Raw genomic sequence first — 15,436 nt, 5'->3', positions numbered from 1 at the left:
ACATTCAACTTATGTTTTTCTCTCACAGTTAAATTCCCATTTGACTCACAACACACATTGGATTCCGAGAAGAGAAATGGATCTTATAAACTGGTAGAAAGGATTATAAAGGATTACATGCCCTTATTACCCTGCTGACAGCTGTAGGAAGAGTCTCGAGTGCCCCTTCTCCCTACAGCAAGTGCAGACTTTCATTAGAGGTCTAGGAAGAGGAAAAAATGGAGAGCAGGAGAAATGTTAATTATTCTCAGGAGAAAATATGCACTTCTGTTCATTTCCACACAATCCTTCACTTGCCCAACTCTACACGCTTCCCTGCTCCCCAATTTCTCTATGGTGATTACCCCTCCATCTCCATCAGCATCTTCAGGACAGCAAGGGCCCCAACTGGCTGCTTCCCTCCTCCTTCCCGGTAATTCGCAGCCAGCCTGGAGCACTGCGGGAAGACTGCTAGAGGAAAAGCATCCTGACCCTAAAGCGTACCTTGGACAAAGGCAAGTGAAACAACAAGCTGATGGGAAACTCTGCTCAGTTCCATGCATGTCCCATGGCCCATCCACGGTCCCATGCAGCTTGGCAAAAGCAACACTCATTAATAGCAAGGGGCCTGCGCGCCACGGGGTGCTTTAGTGCCCTGTCTTGCCAGCAAACTTCAGCCAGCTTAACGTACACCTTGCTTTAATTGAGGAATTGAGTTGGAAAAGAAAGGAAAGGAAAGAAGTCTGCCCAAGGCTGCAGCAACGCAGAGCAAAGGAGGGAGGGGGGAACTGTGGCAAAAATAGGAAGATCTTGTTGCAGATGGCAGAAATGAAAGAGTGAGGAGTGAGGAATTGTGCAGCAAGTCTCCAGAGAAGGAGCTTGGGCTGGCTGGGCACAGACCGTGCTGCTTCCACATCATCCAAGTGGAGGTCCCTGACGGACGTCGGAGTATTTTGGCAAATCTCTGGCGCTGGGACCCACGTGTGGCATCCTGCTGATTTCCTCCTCCTAATTCGCACTGCCCAAAGGCCCCCAGGCTGCTGCCATTCCTTCTGCTCTCAGGACGGTACCGCCGGTCCCTTCACTCTCTAGCAGCCCTTCAACAGCAGCACGAGCTGAAAACGATCTCGTTTGCCAGGGACGCCAGTCCTGCAGTGATCAGACATGATGGTAACAGGGGGGAAAAGAAATCCATTTTTGCTTTCCTAAATTCTCATTAAAATGCAAATAGACTTGCATGAGTGATCACTTTGCTGTCCCTGGGCTACATTACTGTCTCTTTGTAAATCCTCTGCACACGAGAAGAATCAAGCTGTAGGTTTAGGTGCCATCAACCTAGGAAACCTTACTAAATATATATACTTATATATACAGGAATATAAGTGCACATATTCTAAAATATTAGATGTATTTTTAACAATGATCTCCACTTTTTTGCATTCACATTCGGCTTTCATATTCAGCTTTGAATTACCAAAGTGAAGGCCCGTGTGCCTCCAAAGACAAATGTGACATTACAGACGCTGACAACCCCATCGTCACCCAGAAAGCATCGCGCGTGTAAATCATACAGCCGGGCTGCATCAAGCTATCTGCAGCAGAAACTACTCTACATGTTTCAATCCAGCCTAGGGTAGCTTCGGCTGTTGGGTTTTGGAGGGGTGGCAGGCTCCGTATTCAAAATGCTACACATACACAATAAAATGGATTTTGCGCACACACAAACTTCTCAATTAGCACATGGGAACCAATCACATCTTTGTGAAAATAACCCAAAACTCCTGCTCTGCTCAAGTAATTTTCCCTAGACAAGCCCACTGGCACTTTACTCTTATACTGAATGGCCTCTGCTTCTGATGACAGACTTGGGGCATTCATGGAAAGCTTAGCAGATGCCCCACAAGCAAAAAGGGGAAAACTAAGTGTCCTGGGAAAAAGCTGCTTCCTTTGGCAAATGTTAAAGTAGCTGTGAGCAGGAGCTAAGCACTGGCTCCTCGTTCTTGGCTCCATGCCCAGGTGCCACATTCTTCCTGCCAGGCCTTTGCATTAAAAGGCATTTACTGACTCAAGACATACCCTGCCCTGAGAAATGGTAACTCAGAGGCAGCTCTGCGTGACAGTGACACACCAGTGTCACCTGCGTGGAAGCGGTGGTCAGGAACTGGGAAAAGCCACAGCTGGACAAGCCACTCGGCTCCTTCGCAGAGGCCTCGCAGCACTTCTGCATTCCTCTCCTGTCCTGGATCACCTTTTGGATAAGAAAACTTGACTCTCAGGATCGCTCAGCGCTACCCCATGTTGGTCAGAAGCTCAGTACAGCAACGGCCTGGCATTTTAAGACATCAGTGGCTTAAACCATAGTGCCTTTATGAGGGAGCAGCAGAGCCAACAGGAAACGTGCCACCACCGCACTGCAGCCGGGCCCCAGCACATGCAGCGCCCAAGCCTCCCTCCTCAGCAGGGCACAGCAACTGCTCATCGAGACAAGCTATTTTTGCAGGACACAGCCAATATATGCGAGCAGTACCCTGGGATAAGGTGCGGAACAGGAAAAAAATATCTGGGATATATCTGAGTTTATCTTCCTAGAATATAAACACCCAAGGACTATCCATCTAAGTGCATCATTTCCTGCAATTAATAATGAAACAACAATCCCACGGATAATCCTTAACAAGTCACTCAGCAGTTTAATGAGCTTTGGGGATAACCCTTTGGACTGACTTGCCCCGGCCACCTCTCACTCGCAGCTCCCAGACGTGGCTGCTCCAACAGAGTTTCTGGAACCATCGCGCTGAGGTTAACAGAGAAGGATTTAAGATATTTAATTCTTTAACTAGTAAGAAATGAGAAGTTGCCAGCTTTGGGAAGGGTTTCCTTTGCCCCACTATCTGGAAGCTCCACCTGACACACCATTACCACCCTTCAGCAGGGGACTCTGGATGCCCCAGATGCCTCACACTGGAGGTGGGGTAGCTTTTTGAGAGTTAAAATAAGCTTAAAACACTTCTTAGATACAAAGACTTATTCAAACAGGCTCTTCTGTGCTTCCTGCTCTTTACTTTCTGGGTCTTGCAAGCAGAGAAGGGCTCAGCTCTTTCTGCTCTATTTTCACACTCGTTTTGTTTCAACGCAGAGATCTCCCGCACATCCCCTGCAAAAACCAACCCTTTTACAAGCCTCCACCATGCCTAAATTAAACAGCATTAAATGGACCGTTTTTCTCAAATGGTCTAAAACTCACTTTTCCTGCCTAGCCGCTAGGACATACTCAGATTTCAGGTCGCACACCCTATGTAATACGTTGTGGTGGTTTGGATGGCACAAGTTTGGATGTGTACGTTTGGAGGGCACAAGTTTGCAAAGCTGCAACAGGCGCCCCGTACTTGGCTTTGCACCCGGGATGACAACACGAGCACATTCAAAACACTTGAGCCACGTGAGACGACGGCGTTACTCTGCAGCAGCTCTGCTTAGAAGGGGGTTGTGTGGGAGTGTTTGGCCATCCTGCATTTTTTTTTTAATAAAGCTTTCACTTCAGTTTGCCATGTGGCTTCATGGGTAAATAATTCCTTAAATGGGTTTTGCTACTGAAATCAGGCTTCCGGGGAATGGCAAGCCTGGAGGAGGTTTTCCAGAAAGAGTGTCAAGATATAGACAGAGGATGACTGCACACCAATTCCTTACCCAGCAACTTACTGTTACATTCAAGAAATAGCCCAGCCTTCATTTCTCAGCCTTCCAATTTTTATCTTTTCCACCAGCTCTCCCTTGTGCTCTTCTTTCCAGGTACGAACTATCAAACAAATCAATCAATGGATTAAATGATGCAACCTTTCCCATTGTATTTGCTCTTTTACTACAGTAGACTAGACCATCCCCATTCCATTCCAAGCTCTATGTATTTTAAGAGATTACGTATTGCTGACATTAAGAGGAGAGTTTCCACACATGAATTCTTGCTCTGAGGCTGCATGCAGACGCCAGGAGAGCTAAGATGTTGGTTTACATTTAGTCCATATTTGAAAGATCTTCTTCTAATCCCAACTGCAAACCATTAAGGGAACTACAATTCAGCTGATTCACCAATTTCTGCTTCTGCTTTCTCCATGCTTTTCAAAATCAACAATGAAAGCTGTAATAAAAATGAGAACCTCAGCTCCTTTACTACTAAGAGCTCTAAATTCTGTATTAGAGAGGAAAGAGAATTTCTGAAGGAATGAGGAAATGATCATTTCTGGTTAATTCCACCACAGGGGATAAAAACCACCAGCACCAACAAAAATCCCTTTGTTTTAGCATCTTTTCCCTTTTGTCATATGTAACACAAAGGGATTCCTAATAAAATAGTTGCAACCAAGCTCCACGACATACACTGCTGGGCACATTCAGCACCACGAGACCCACGGAGGCCATACAGAAGTGATCAGTGACGTACAAAAAAACCTCAAGAGAGCAGCGAAAAAACTTGTATTTGAAGTTCAGAACTACAGAGCCATCAATGAGATGAGAAAAACAAAAGAAAAAGACACAAACAAACAAAAATGAACAATCAAAAACAGCCTTCTCTCTACATCTTGATTTCAGAGCTTTTCAACAGGGCACAGCAGATGCAAAGAGTCGACTGCAGCTTCTTCTGATGCAGCTGGCACAAACTCTGCCTTTACTTGCCGGGCAAACCCACAGTTTAGGTAGAGCTCTTGAAATCTGACAGCAAGAAAGCTGTAATTTATCAAGGGCAGTTATTTTTGAGCCTTTAACCCAGGAAAAAACTGCATTTAGCTCAGGGAAGAACTGGCCACTGCCTGTGATTGTTTCAGAAAACAACGCCAGTGTCAAAAGCTTCATACAGGCCTTTTTAAGCTTTAAAAAAGGAGAGGCACAAGCGAGAAATTCATTGCTTACATATGTTTACCCTTTGCTTAACTAATCCCATCATAACTTCCAATCCCAAAGCAACTTTCAGTGCTAACTGCATGCACACTTTAAATTTGCTCAGCCTTCTTCCTACGCTCTTGCCTGATTTGCTACCTCCCTGCAGGCCCTTCTAAGCCTGGAAATCTCATTCCAAAGTTAATTTTATCTTCCTTTTATCTGATAACAGCCTTCAGGATTGCACATTTAATCGTGCTACCAGCAAAAACGAACAACAAGGGAATCTGAATGCTTTATGCACCTGCAACATCAGGAGTAATTAGGGTTTATTTACTAACCCTATCTCTGAAAAGTTTAGGTGAATTAATAATTCAGCAATTAATAATTTAACACAGACAGTGCAACACAAAAAAAGCAGCAAGCTCTTCACACGTATGCCACTATGCAGAAATAATGTGCCTTTCCTCCAACAGAGCTTGACTCCCCTTGTAACTGAATGGAGAGAAATTCAGTCCATCCCTAACAAACCTGCTTGAAACAACAGGGACATCCACAGGAAACACAGAAAATCCCTCAACCCTTTGCTCGGGCTGTAAAGACTCTCCAAGTGCAAACACGGACAGGACACTAAGAATCACTACTCTTAGTCCAGTTTTAAAGCCAGTGTAGAAGGTGGAACATTTCGCTAACTCCTGAAGCAGCTGAATGTTAAATCCATCGCTCATCTGGGAAGGAGAGTCTAATCCGCTCTCCGGCCGGGAATGCAGCCTGCGCGCAGGGAACGGCGGCGGAGCCGTCGCCGCACCGAGCCGGGCGACAGAATTCCCGCCGGAGCTCGTTCAGCCGCGGAGCTGGGAACGGCACGGAGGCACGGCCGCTTCCTCTTGTACATCACCTTTAGAGTCGGCTTAAAAGACCACGCGATTTCATGTATGGTCCCTTACTGGAAGGGTCCCCACAGTGTTACTTGGGCATTCTCAAATGGAAGATATTCCTTATTGTGCTTAAAAACCCTCTATGCTGGTGGAGATTCCTGTTACACTGGCACTACCGACCCACCAAGAGAGCAATGGAAGATGGTGAAACCATAAACCTGCCGCTTTTTGCTACTTGGGAGCTTTGAGGGGACCACTTCAGCTTTCACTTAGCAGCTTTTTGTAGCCAGCACCATCCTGCCTTCCGACGATACAGCAGCATCCTTCCCGCAGCTGAAATAAGGGGCATCCTCATTCCCAGCATTAACTGGAAGAAAATGAAGTAGAAAGTTAGCCAAATCCTTCTTTACTGCCACAGTTCTTTCATGTGGTAAGTTTTCCATACAGTTTGCCTTTTTTTTTTATTTTACAAGGCAAACACTCATAATGTTTAAAAGCAGCCAACTTCAGCTGACTTAAACAACTCTTCAGCTAGGGTAGGACTCAAACTATTTTCAAATATTCCAAACTCAAATTATTTCCTGCAAACTGCTTTCTGGATTTGCATTTTCTCCTGCAGTTGAAGACCAGCAGACAGCCAAATTAAATCACGTTTAAGAAGTGACAGGATCTCAAGAGAAGAGAGTGAAACACAGTTTCATTCTTACAGCTGGCAGGATGCCGCTTACCCTTGACTTTCTTTCTGTGTTTTTCTTTTTTGTTTGGTTGCTTTTGTTTTCTGTTTTAAAATAAAGACCTAAACCTTAATATATCCAGTTTAATCAGCAATTCTCAAGTTATTCACAAATTCACTTCCATAACCACCCTTAACCATATATACACAGAGGAGTCATTAAAAAACATAGTGGCTGGGAGTAAATGGCATGTAAGAGCTGCTGAAAGACCTGTGACCATTCCTGCTCTCGTGAGGAAGACCACCTTCCTGAAGAAGGGACAGACCGAGACTCTTCCATGCTGTTCATCAAAACCTCTGGAAAAGAGCTGCTGCCTGGGTCTGTGGTTGAACAAATGCATAAATTGGAACTAGACAAGCCCCAAAATGCAGAAATAAGTGTCAAGTAAAGTAACTACAGGAAAAAAACAAGGTAGATTAGTCAGTCAAATTAAAGGAATGTTCTTACATTTCGAGCTGCCCATTACATCTGCATTTTCATGAGGATCAACATCTCTCAAATTGTGTAATATACAGTTAAGGGATTCTGATTTCTGAGAGAATATTAATCCTCTGTAAGAAGCAGCTGGAAGATGAGAAGTACACGGCTAATTGAATCTGGGGTTGCATGCAAACGCTGACTCTCCAGCCAGGGCACGGGCTCTCGTAACAAGCTATAACAAAAGAAGCTTCAGGCTTTGTCTCTGAGTGCAAGAAGCATGAAGTGGCCTCAGCACAAATTGCTGTGCCTTACGGACTATACATGCTCCAGGCCTAAAACATGTTAGCCAATAGAGGTACCCAGTCAGCTACGCCAGTAATAGTCAAAACACTTACTCACTGCAAAGAGTTTAAGAGTTTGCTAAATAGCTTCATCCTCCCTCAACACGAGAAACCAAAGCACCAAGAAACAAAAAAGCACCAAAACACCACGGCACCCCCTGAACACTCAGTTAAATCACATTTCCCTAAGGAGAACTAATTGGGAAAGAAAACGGATTTGTCATTAGTCTGTTAGCACAAATACTCATTCTCTGGCAGTTTTTCTTACCATTCATTTCATTTTATATTTCATAATGATTTGACAGCTTGATACACAAACTCCTGCTGGCGCAAGGTGCAACGTACACAGAACAGCTATCCTCACCTCCAGCTTCTCTATCTGGCTTGTATTCTAAGGCATTGCTACAGTTTAGATCAAGATCTTTCAGAAAATCTCCTGCAGTTATATATTGGTGCAAGTCAATTTTAGAGAGAATTGTTGAAAGGTCCATTGGCTGTTTAATTACTGTGATATAATCAGGTACCTACAAATTAAATAGATGGGTTCAGAGGTTTTATTAGACTTACACAATATCTGCCCACATTATTTTAATAAATTCAAATAAATGACTTCTTAAAAACACTGAATATTTGTGACATTATGAGCAGATAGTGGAATTAACCACTTAGCAGCTTGAAAAAGGAAGGGCTCTTTCAAAGGGCTTTGAAGAGGCACACTGTAAGGGAGAAGAAAGGCAGCAGGAAGCTGGGGAGTGTGTGTGGGACAGCGAAGGGAACAGACATGCAGAGCAAGATTTGCTTCCTTCAGCTTCAAAACATCGCAGTAAATACATTGGATTGAGCCACCCGAGCCAGGCTCTGCTCTGGGCAGCAGGAAATCCGCTGCCGGAATTGCCCTTTGGAAGCAGCTGCTCTAGGCATCTCCCTTAGGAGGAGATACCTGGAGCAGAGCTAATTTGGTCTTTACTGGGAGCGTGAGAGGAGCCTCAAGGCTAATTTAGGTGAGGACACCTCTATTTGTTTAGACTATTCACATGTCAAGAGCCTGGAAGGGAAAGACGAGGGATACCCAGAGGAACAGGGCTCTTGCTGATACACAGCTGTATTAAAATTGTAACTAACTCTGAAGTATAAGTCTGTTAAGATGGGCGCACAGTCAGTAAATTAAATGAGAAAAAGAGGGTCTTGGAAGTTTTGGGGGAAAGATGAAACCACATGTCATTTATGGCTGATCCTGTACTGGGGAGCCAGAGACAAAATGGCAGGTGGAATCTTGAATTTTTTTTCAAACATCTGCTGTTCTCCTGTTCCCAGAAGAACCACTGACAGCCAACAAACACGTGGCAAGAGCTTTAGGCTTTATTCCAACAGCTCCAAAGAAATCTGACTGTTTATTTCAGAGTTGTAGCATACCTACATATCAAAGTCTTTCCCCAGGCAAACTCTGGTAGTAGCTGGTCTGACTTTCTAGGAGGAAACCAGGACTTTCAGTGACTACTCAAAAAAAGGACATTGAAGAGCCTCAGGGAGTCAGCAAAATAAAATACAAAACACTTTTTGCTCCTCCAAAAAGAAAGCTTTTTAGTGCAGTGCTAAAGATAAGCCTTTCGCTAGAGCACACCAACACTGGGCAGTTAAAAATAGACCCAGACAGTACAGTATTACAGACCCAGAGCAGTTTACCTCATCTGCATCAACAGGGTTTGTGAAGGCCTTGAAACGTCTGTCAGTAGCAAGTCTGAGAGTAACATCCCTTAAGAAAACGCTAAAGTGCACCAAGGGCCTCCTCCTCCTGCTCCTCTGCCCCTTGCGTTTCTCCCTGTGGTGATTCCCGAGGTTCAGGCGGCGGCGCCACCGGCAGCACTTCCAGGGCCTGCCGAGCTTCAGGGAACCAGACAAGTTTATTCCATCGGCAGCACTCAAATAGGAGCACACACATAGTTACTGATAGGAAACCCACTACCAAAACAAATACTGTAAGGCTGTTAACATACAGTTAGCAAATTTTTATCCATAGAATAGGCTCACCTGCTTTCTTTCTAGATGCAGGAGGTTTAGCAGCTTGACTTAAAATTAAGTCCTCAAAAAAGTTGCTTCTCTCTTCCTTAGCAGGCAACGGGATATTAAAAACTTCTCCATAATCTTCAATAAACAACTCCTGTATCTATGGCATGAGAAGGAAAGACATTTCAGGTACAAGATCACTATGGCAAAAAGAGGATTTTTTAAATTAAGCTTAATAATGATCTGAATAATAATAATGATAATGATAATGATAATGATAATAATAATAATAATAATAATAATAATAATAATAATAATAATAATGTTATCTTCCTGGTGATCAAAGGCTAGATTTCTTTAGCTCAGGATGGCAAATAAAATATCTTCTTTGAGGAAAAGCTCTAGAATTTAAGCTCAGGGAATGGACGAGCACAGGATGCACTGACAGAGTGATGACATCTCCCACCTTTGAGGTTTCCTGCTGAAATGGAAGCGAGTCCCTTGACTCACAAAACAACCGAGACAAACGTTCTCAGCGCTGCTTTGTGTCTAAGCAAAATTACATGATTCCGAAGGGTGCCCTCATAATAAAAGGATCCATTTGCTTGAGGGAGGACAGTATTACTTAAAGGATTCATAAAATGAAACTGAATAGAAGAATTGGGAAAAGTGTTGACATCCTGGAGATCCATGTACGATACGTTTGCTGTTGCAAGCAACAAATCCAGAGCAAATGCTGGAATGTTCTCTAATAAGGTTGTAAAGGTAGTTTTCAACGTAACGCCCGCCGTTTCCCATCACACATTGATCCGTGGAATATAAATTATACTTGGTGCTGTGCTCTGAGCTTCTCGTATAAACTAGTAAAATGAAAGTTTTGGTAAGTGCAATGAACCAGCAGCACAGGTTGCTCATAAATAACTACACATCAAACTGGCCTAAAAGAATAGAAGTGCATTAAAAAAAAGTCCAAAAAAAAAAAAAAACCCACAAAGCCTCACCATGAAAAGCTTATTAATAGTAAAGCAAAATTTCTGATTTGACTCAAAAACTGATAGAGCTACACAGAGATCCAGATTGCTGCCTCTAATGTGAGGCCTCTAATGACCACACAATGAACAACATCACAATAGACGACCTCACAATGGACGACCAGACAATGGACGACCTCACAATGGGACTCTTGTGACCTCACAATGGACGACCTCACAATGGATGACCTCACAATAGACCACCTCACAATGGGCCTCTCGTGACCTCACAATGGAAGACCTCACAATGGATGACCTCACAATGGATGACCTCACAATAGGCCTTTCATGACCACACAATGGATGACATAACAGTTGACGACCTCACAATGGGCCTCTAATGACATCACAATGGATGACATCACAATGGACGACATCACAATGGGCCTCTAATAACATCAAAATGGATGACCTCACAATGGATGACATCACAATGGATGACCTCAACAATGGGACTCTTGCGACCTTACAATGGAAGACCTCAAAATGGATGACATCACAATAGACGACATCACAATGGATGACCTCACAATGGGAATCTTGTGAACTCACAATGGAAGACCTCACAATGGATGGCCTCACAATGACGACCTCACAAAGGGCCTCTAATGACTTCACAATGGATGAACTCACAATGGACGACATCACAATGGATGACCTCACGATGGGACTCTTGTGATCTCAAAATGGAAGACCTCACAATGGATGACGTCACAATGGACGATCTCACAATGGGCCTCTAATGACATCACAATGGATGACCTCACAATGGACGACATCACAATGGATGACCTCACAATGGACGACCTCACAATGGGCCTCTAATGACATCACAATGGATGACCTCACAATGGACGACATCACAATGGATGACCTCACAATGGGCCTCTCATGACCTCACAATGGACAACCTAACATTGGATGACCTCACAATAGGGCTCTCGTGCCCTCACAATGGATGACCTCACAATGGATGACCTAACAATGGACGACATCACAATGGGCCTCTAATGACATCACAATGGGTGACGTCACAATGGATGACCTCACAATGGGCCTCTAATGACATCACCATGGATGAGCTCACAATGGACGACATCACAATGGATGACCTCACAATGGGACTCTTGTGACCTCACAATGGAAAACCGCACAATAGACGACCTCACAATGGACGAGTTCACAATGCGCCTCTAATGACATCACAGTGGATGACCTCACAATGGATGACATCACAATGGATGACCTCGCAATGGGACTCTTGTGACCTCACAATGGAAGACCTCACAATGGATGACCTCACAATGGACGACATCACAATGGGCCTCTAATGACATCAAAATGGATAACCTCACAATGGACGACATCACAATACATGACCTCACAATGGGACACTTGTGACCTCACAATGGAAGACCTCACAATGGATGACCTCACAATGGAAGACATCACAATGGATGACCTCACAATGGGACTCTTGTGACCTCACAATGGGACTCTAATGACATCACAATGGATGACCTCACAATGGACGACATTACAATGCATGACCCCACAGTGGGACTCTTGTGACCTCACAATGGAAGACCTCACAAGGGATGACCTCACAATGCACGACCTCACAATGGGCCTCTAATGACATCACAATGGATGACCTCACAATGGACGACATCACAATGGATGACCTCACAATGGGACTCTTGTGACCTCAGAATGGAAGACCTCACAACGGATGACCTCACAATGGATGACCTGACAATGGGCCTCTAATGACATCACAATGGATGACCTCACAATGGACGACATCACAATGGATGACCTAACAATGGATGACCTCAACATGGGCCTTTCATGACCTCACAATGGATGACATCACAATGGATGACCTCACAATGGGACTCTAATTACATTACAATGGATGAACTCACAATGGACAACATCACAATGGACGACCTCACAATGGGACTCTTGTGACCTCACAATGGAAGACCTCACAATGGATGACCTCACAATGGACGACATCACAATGCATGACCTCGCAATGGGACTCTTGTGACCTCACAATGGAAGACCTCACAATGGATGACCTCACAATGGACGACATCACAATGGATGACCTCACAATGGGACTCTTGTGACGTCACAATGGGCCTCTAATGACATCACAATGGATGACCTCACAATGGACAACATCACAATGCACGACCTCACAGTGGGACTCTTGTGACCTCACAATGGAAGACCTCACAATGGATGACCTCACAATGGACGACATCACAATGCATGACCTCGCAATGGGACTCTTGTGACCTCACATTGGAAGACCTCACAATGGATGACCTCACAATGGGACTCTTGTGACCTCACAGTGGAAGACCTCACAATGGACGACCTCACAATGGACGACTTCAAAATGGATGACCTCACAATGGACGACCACACAATGGGACTCTTGTGACCTCACAATGGAAGACCTCACAATGGATGACCTCACAATGGACGACATAACAATGGATGACCTCACAATGGGACTCTTGTGACCTCACAATGGGCCTCTAATGACATCACAATGGATGACCTCACAATGGACGACATCACAATGGATGACCTCACAATGGGACTCTTGTGACCTCAGAATGGAAGACCTCACAACGGATGACCTCACAATGGATGACCTGACAATGGGCCTCTAATGACATCACAATGGATGACCTCACAATGGACGACATCACAATGGATGACCTAACAATGGATGACCTCAACATGGGCCTTTCATGACCTCACAATGGATGACATCACAATGGATGACCTCACAATGGGACTCTAATTACATTACAATGGATGAACTCACAATGGACAACATCACAATGGACGACCTCACAATGGGACTCTTGTGACCTCACAATGGAAGACCTCACAATGGATGACCTCACAATGGACGACATCACAATGCATGACCTCGCAATGGGACTCTTGTGACCTCACAATGGAAGACCTCACAATGGATGACCTCACAATGGACGACATCACAATGGATGACCTCACAATGGGACTCTTGTGACGTCACAATGGGCCTCTAATGACATCACAATGGATGACCTCACAATGGACAACATCACAATGCACGACCTCACAGTGGGACTCTTGTGACCTCACAATGGAAGACCTCACAATGGATGACCTCACAATGGACGACATCACAATGCATGACCTCGCAATGGGACTCTTGTGACCTCACATTGGAAGACCTCACAATGGATGACCTCACAATGGGACTCTTGTGACCTCACAGTGGAAGACCTCACAATGGACGACCTCACAATGGACGACTTCAAAATGGATGACCTCACAATGGACGACCACACAATGGGACTCTTGTGACCTCACAATGGAAGACCTCACAATGGATGACCTCACAATGGACGACATAACAATGGATGACCTCACAATGGGACTCTTGTGACCTCACAATGGGCCTCTAATGACATCACAATGGATGACCTCACAATGGACGACATCACAATGCACGACCTCACAGTTGGACTCTTGTGACCTCACAATGGAAGGCCTCACAATGGATGACCACACAATGGACGACCTCACAATGGGCCTCTAATGACATCACAATGGATGACCTTAAAATGGACGAAATCACAATGGATAACCTTACAATGGCCTTTTCGTGAATTCACAATTGAAAAGCTCACAATGGATGACCTCACAATGGACGACATCACAATGGACAACCTCACAATGGACGATTTCACAATGGATGACCTCACAATGGATGACGTCACAATGGGACTCTTGTGACCTCACAATGGAAGACCTCACAATGGATGACCTCACAATGGACGACCTCACAATCGGCCTCTAATGACATCAAAATGGATGACCTCACAATGGACAACATCACAATGGATGACATCGCAATGGGACTCTTGTGACCTCACAATGGATGACCTCACAATGGGCCTCTAATGACATCGCAATGGATGACCTCACAATGGACGACATCACAATGCATGACCTCACAATGGGACTCTTCTGACCTCATAATGGAAGACCTCACAATGGATGACCTCACAATGGACGACATCACAATGGATGACCTCACAATAGGACTTTTGTGACCTCACAATCGGCCTCTAATGACATCACAATGGATGACCTCACAATGGAGGACATCACAATGGATGATCTCACAATGGGACTCTTGTGACCTCACAATGGAAGACCTCACAATGGATGACCTCACAGTGGACGACATCGCAATGGGCCTTTAATGACATCACAATGGATGACCTCACAATGGACAACATCACAATGGATGACCTCGCAATAGGGCTCTTCTGACCTCACAATGGAAGACCTCACAATGGATGACCTCACAATGGATGACATCACAGTGGATGACCTCACAATGGGACTCTTGTGACCTCACAATGGAAGACCTCACAATGGATGACCTCACAATGGATGACCTCACAATGTGCCTCTAATGACATCACAATGAATGACCTCACAATGGATGACGTCACAATGGACGACATCACGAAGGATGATCTCACAATGGGACTCTTGTGAACTAACAATGGAAGACCTCACAATGGATGACCTCACAATGGATGACCTCACAATGGATGACCTCACAATAGGACTCTTGTGACCTCTCAATGGGCCTCTAATGACATCACAATGGATGACCTCACAATGGACGACATTACAATGCATGACCTCACAATGGGCCTCTCGTAACCTCACAATGCACAACCTCACATGGGATGAAATCACAATAGGACTCTTGTGCCCTCACAATGGATGACCTCACAATGGACGACATAACAATGGGCCTCTAATGACATCACAATGGACAGCATCACAATGGACGACATCACAATGGATGACCTCACAATGAGACTCTTGTGACCTCACAATGGAAGACCTAACAATGCATGACCTCACAATGGACGATCTCACAATGGGCCTCTAATGACATCACAATGGATGACCTCACAATGGACGACATCACAAAGCATGACCTCACAATGGCACTCTTGTGACCTAACAATAGAAGACCTCACAATGGATGACCCCACAATGGACGACCTCACAATGGATGACCTCATAATGGGACTCTCGTGACCTCCCAACGTATGACCTCATAAAGGGCCCCT

Source organism: Tinamus guttatus, unplaced genomic scaffold (genome assembly GCF_059628265.1).
Source record: "Tinamus guttatus ecotype Peru unplaced genomic scaffold, ASM5962826v1 Tinamus_guttatus_pri_ptg000087l, whole genome shotgun sequence".
NCBI lineage: Eukaryota > Metazoa > Chordata > Aves > Tinamiformes > Tinamidae > Tinamus > Tinamus guttatus.
The sequence above is the reverse complement of the archived record's forward strand: the minus strand, read 5'-3'. Positions refer to the sequence as shown.